The 6,214-nt window shown below is 45.2% G+C and overlaps 1 protein-coding gene across 2 annotated transcripts in view; it reads right to left on the bottom strand.

Moving 5' to 3' along the window:
• Glut4EF (Glucose transporter 4 enhancer factor) overlaps nucleotides 1–6,214 on the bottom strand; it is a 169,723-nt gene that overhangs the window by 161,674 nt on the left and 1,835 nt on the right. The window lies entirely within an intron of this gene.

Here is a 6,214-nt window from a genome sequence, read left to right as displayed (position 1 = left end):
CTTCCGATACGGTATTGACAGAAACTGTTAGAAAGTCCCAGGGGACTTAGGCAATGCATATTGTACCATATGTTACCTCGGCGTGTGCAAGGTTACATTATCGATCATAATTTACGACGCGTGCTGCATTATTACGTCAGTATGGCTCGTTTACGGCCAATATTGCCGAGTAGGAGCAGAGATGCATAAACTTACGCGTGTTATGCCCACGATCAGCTGATTTCGCACTTCGTACCAATTTCGTAACCCGACGAACTTTCTCGTTGCGAATGTTTAAGAAGGATATCCAAGAAATATCTCGGACGTTCGGCTTTCATAGAAACGATTAAAAATCGCGCGTCTAAATAACTCCGGGTGCCGTGTTCGAAAATCAAGGACGCCGGTTTGGCACGAATTTCAAGCGCCATGCTGATTTACTTTCACGCGGACAATGAAATTTCGTTCACGGCCAATACGCTGTTTAAATAACAGTAGAGAGTGTCGGTATAATCGGCGAAGAGCGTGGGCGAAGCGATTACTTCGGCCGATGCTATTGAAGAACCACGATTCCGGGTAATCATACCGGCACGCGCGTTCCATTTTGCAATTCCATGCCGTCACGTCGGCGTGTGCAACTTATTAAAAGTCCACGCGTCTCGCGTACGTACTACGCGCCCATTTTGACGGAACCTTGCAAGCGATCGTGCGCAATGCATATGTATTGCACTGCGTGGCATACAGTTGTTCCAATATCCAAGGTAATTTAGGCAGAGAGAAGGCGTTGCATTGTAAACTCTATGACCGACTTTATGAGCGATCGGCTAGGATGCAGTGCCTCCAACGGTCGATCGACGCAACTAACCGCCATGTTGTTTCCAAACCCGAAATCAAGCTCGCAGCACTCTTTACAAAGAGAAAGGTAATCTCCGATCACTACCACGTCCGAAATTATGACATAACTTCGGTTTCTCTGTTTTTTTCTTTTGTAGAAAGGGAATTCGAGGAGTATAAGAAGAGAATAGAAATCCCTTTTTTCTCTAGGTAATATTGGGTTCCGAAATATTCGGTTTTCCTAACGGTATCGATTTTGAGTCTAGTTTCGACACTGATCTGCATTTTACTGTCCTCATGCATATTCAATTTTTACCGGCAGGGCGATGCTAAACAGATGCTCGTTTTCCGTGTCAACCTTTCGAAGATAACATACCCGTTGGACTGTTATTCTGCATTCGCTAATGAGCGTGAAAAATATCCACCACATCCCAAAATAATTGCATAAATTAAGACAAAGGATCTAAAACGACGAGGCTCAAGGTTTACATACAGCTTAGAAGTGTTCAAATTGATTCTGAAATCTTCCTTTGTAATCCTAATGATACTTCACTACGGATTTCGTTCTCTGTCAAATTTAAAGTTTAAAATTCATCCTTTAATAACGGTCTATGTAAAATGGGTTATAACGTTAATTTTCGACATGTGTAATTTTTGTACGATCGAAAAGTTATATTACAACGCGTAGCGTTCCTAGTTTCCAACTGGCACTTATAGCCACAGGGACGCCGGCCGGCCGGCCGGCCCATGACTATAAGTTAATACTTATGCAGAGTGGTCATCCGTGATCCATCTTGCGTAACCTATTTACCGGCAAAGTGGTACAAGCACGTATGACATAATCCAGTGCAACAGAGCACGCACTGTAGATTCCGGCCTGTTCGAATACTATTTTAAATAGCCCATGCCGCGCTCGTGCGCATGCGCGGCAGCTCAAGCCGGCACGCCAACGTACGGCATTACGCAAATTAAAAATACGCGAGAAAGAGCAGCCCGTGAAACGAGAATACAATTCCACCACTGGTTCTACTTCGCGAAACTTCATTCTCTACCCTGCCCTCTTATTTTACCAACGCACCGTTAAAACCGTGCAAGAAAATCTTCAAACATCTGGCATAATATGCATTTTGCGTTCCAATATCGATTACACACGGTTCACCTCGAATTCCAGTAAGGATTCCTAACAGAAACATATTCCCGATTAACAGCAGTTCGAGGCATATTTAGAGCCATGGATACATAACCTACCTCTATAAACCTAGATCTTTATCCTCGAACTAAACGGTGAACAACTACAGCGGCCGAAACACGCCGGACAAAAATACCGCACGGTCAATCAAACTGCCTTTACGATCGGCTTTCTTCGGTCGAGTTCGTATCCTCGAACCGAACGAGCGACGGAATGAGACAGAGTTAGAGGGATCGAGAGAGACTGACCACCTGCTGCCGAGCACAATGAATTATACCACGGATTTCATCAAACTGTCAGCAGCTGTTGGACGGACGTCGCTTGCCGACGAAAAATTAAACGTTCTGGATTCCCTATGCGCGAGAAAGAGAAAAGAAGCAAAAACGTATCGGAGATAAGACGCCGGTATTTACCGGAAGCGTCAGTGGCAGTGAGATAGCACGAGCGATCGCGTGGTACGAAGGAAACATCCGCGTGACTACGTCAGCCCGCTGGACAAGCCAGCACGCATACCGACACTTGTTTACATCGCGAACGGTGTTGCGGATGCGCCTGTATGTATATAGGGTCGGGCCAGTTAGGTTTAGTAGACCGGTGCCAGAGTATCTATCTTTGGAACCACGCACGGAGCGCGCGCGCGCGGACACAGCAAGCGTCTCTTACTCAATCGTCTCACGCCCGTGCCGGTGACCAGTGACACCGTTAAACGCGGCCATTATTTCGAATGCGCCCCGCGGGTCGGATATTTCCGTGGTGACCGTAGATAGAGCCGATGGATCGCGCCGTTAACGGCGAAACGCACTCCCGCCGTGGAACGCATTACCACGTACAATGTTGTGCTATCTTTTGGTCGCAGTGAAATGCACGCGTCAGTGACTCTCAACTTTCGCCGTCGTATCTGTTCGATGTCATGTGACTTTAGGAACGATTCAGATGGACGATTTGACAGGAGGGTGAACGTGTTTGACGTGACGATTATGTCCGTGATAAGATATACGTCGACGGAGCTGCGAGGATTTGTAAGATTTTATTGCGACATCCAGCCCGTTTTTATGGAACTGTTGGAATCTGAACCGGGGAAACTAGAGTAGAATAAAGTACAGAAGCTGGACTCGATTTTTCACATTTAAGAATAGATTTGTAACCGTTAAAAATATATTTTTTTTTTAAACTATAGGAAGATTGACTAATTTAGAAAAATAATTTACTTAATTTTGGCTATCTCTTGTATGTACATTTAATTAATCAATAAAAATATTTAAAAAGGAATATAGGAAACTTGATCGATTTAAAGGAGGAATTTATTGAACTTGAATTATTCGAGATCGTTCCTGATAGACATTTTATAGCGCTATACTTGGACTCTAGGAAGTATTTAGTAACAGGCTTACGATGCGTGTTTAATTAATTACTGTATATCATAAGAGTGCAAGTTTGAATAATTAAAACCTCACGATGGGTCGATAAATATAAACGTCACATTACGCTAGCTTGACAGTCTCCATTAATTTACTAATCGAAGTCAGAAAAAGAAGGATAACGTTAAAATTTAATTAATTCAACTATTCTGGAAAAAGAAAGAAATATAAATTTTGTAAAATTAAAAGACTGTCGAAACTGCGGTGTTAAAATGAAAAGTGAACGCAGCGATAGACAACGGTCTAAAAGATGGCGAGTGCAAATGAGTTGACCGCCATGCTTATTGACTTATTGTCAGGGCTAACAGAGGACTGGTTGACCGGTGAGGTGTCGAATCGTGAAGTGGACGTTACGAAACTGCATGTGCAAGATGTTTGCCGAAGCGAAGGTACACGATAGTCGGCGGAACGTACGGAAGCTTTAAAATTACCACTTACGCGTACTTGCGCTAACAGATAAACGCCGTCCAGTATTTACCGATTCACGCTTCGGTAACCTTCGACGTCACTAAAAGTCAGCCATGTACGCTCGCTTATGTGTTGCATGTGTAAACAGGTAACGACGCGAAGAAGCACTTGCGTCAGAGTACTCCATCGGTGCATTAATTATGGCGATTAAAGATTACGGATGATCACAGTGAATTAAGGTAAGAATACAACGCGCACGCCCTGTTACGTGTATCTCGTCACGGACACGGTGTTTAAAATTAATCGTAATTGCAAGCGAGATGATCAAGATGAATCTGTCACGAAGTTTATAACTACGTCACGTGCCGGGGCTAACGTGTTCATTGTAACCAAAGACCTGCATGATTTTCATTCATAATTTGTACTTTCGTTAGCATTAAAGGTTGCGAGATTTTCCAACTATAAAGAAGAAACATTATTTCTTCCACGAGGTACTAAACGTCTAACTCTTTAACGTAGTTATTCTCTTTAATATAAAGTAATTCAAAATTCATTTATTCTCCCAATTCAATTCTACGAATTATATAATTTTATTCCGAAAGTTTCTAACCTATACGATTCTAAATATAAAATTTCCGGTATGTATAGTGCTAAATATGATTCTAAATATATAGAAATGCGAGAAGAAAAAGTGAATACATTCGTAGAAAGATAATTCCAAAACCGGTCGGCCATTTTAAATAACAACCACTCGAAACGCGTCTCCAAACTATGTGACACGGGTGTTAGATAAGGACGTCTATTTACTAGTGCAATAAAGCAAACCGATTTCCCGGCAACTCGTGCAAAACAGATACAACGTTTGCCAGAGACAAAAATATCGGAACCGGACACTTCGGACCAGATCCGGTTCATTTTTCCCCAAGTGGAGCCTGCGCGCGCACGCGCGGCGAAGTTTCCACGAAATGGAACCGTGGTCACGCCTGAGCTACCTAACGGAGGTAGAAAGATATTGTGCTAATGCGTTCCACGTGGGGTCACCGGTAGCCGGTGCACGGGCCAGTACTACCGTACTCGCTTCGCGCATAAAACCGACCTCTCCCGCATCCGCGCACACATGCTAGAAAGAGCCTTGCTTTACGGACAACCTAGCGCACGCCAGTGCCTCTCATTACGAATCTAACCGCGCCCACGTAGCGGTATCGAGGCTGCGTATATTTCTCTGCCACGCCTGACCGACCGTAATAGCACTATCCCCCGTTTTATGGGGTATTTATTACGTTGCGCTGGCTACGCTTTTCTACGAATCTGCAAAAAACTCTTGCGGCTGTTGGCAACCGAGTATACGCGTGTATATGTGCGCGTGCGCGAGCGCCCGGCTACTTCGCGGATTCTATCTGTTCGTAACTCGAGAAAGGCGTGTCGAAAATCGGCGGACTGGCATCGCTCTCGTGTATCGTGTGACTCCAATATCGGACGGCGGATGCGCCGCGAGACGCAGGCATTTCCTTCTGTTAACCCATTCGTTAACCTGTTATTCGTTCGCTGCAAATTATATCCCTCTCCTCTCATTCTCCCGCCTAGTTACCATCGGGAACCGTTTTACTCTCGATATACTTCCACGCCAGTCTACCATATCGGTGGAAAAAATAAATTCAATCATACGTACGGGATGATACCTCGCAACGCGACGCGTTCGTGCCCACATAGAACGATGCACGGTAACGTGCTTGCTCCTTCCAATCCTGCCTATCCCGTTCGACGACAGGGTGCGCAAGCGTCGCTACTCATGCGCGCCGCGTAAATAGGACAGCCACGGTATAGTCCGCTCGTGGAACGAGGTCACGAAAATTAAATTTTCTGATTAACGGCACGCACACACACACCCACCCGGTAACAGCCGGCTGTCACATCGTCGCGCGACATTCCTTTTCTTCTCTTACCTTTCGGGTGATTTCGCCAACCCGTCAACGAGCTGTCACCTCCGGCCTACGTAAACACGAGTCGTCGCTGCAATTCGCCGAGCATGTCATCGATACTGACGATGGCGCGTTATCGCGCGCGAGAACGCGTTTTCCTTTTCGCTCTCTGAAAACACGCCGTAAACGCCGCGGCCGACGGAACAGCCTGGGTACGCGCATGCGCGCTCCTCGCGTCTCATGCGCGCTAACCTGTGCTCCAATGCAACGAGACCCGGCGGCGGTACGGATGACGTATCAAACCTCGTTATGCCTAACGTGCCCCGCTCATATGCGCTTTGCTCTTTTCTTTTTCCTTTAATCGCATCGATATATTCTACAAACTCTTTCGAAAATGAAAAAGAAACAAAACTGTTCCATACGCAAATATAACGAAAAGTGAAACTCCTTTCTCTTTACCATACTTACAT

The sequence above is a fragment of the Eufriesea mexicana genome, unplaced genomic scaffold, assembly GCF_001483705.2.
Source record: "Eufriesea mexicana isolate 0111107269 unplaced genomic scaffold, ASM148370v2 scaffold739, whole genome shotgun sequence".
NCBI lineage: Eukaryota > Metazoa > Arthropoda > Insecta > Hymenoptera > Apidae > Eufriesea > Eufriesea mexicana.
This window is presented reverse-complemented; position numbering and strand designations above follow the sequence as displayed.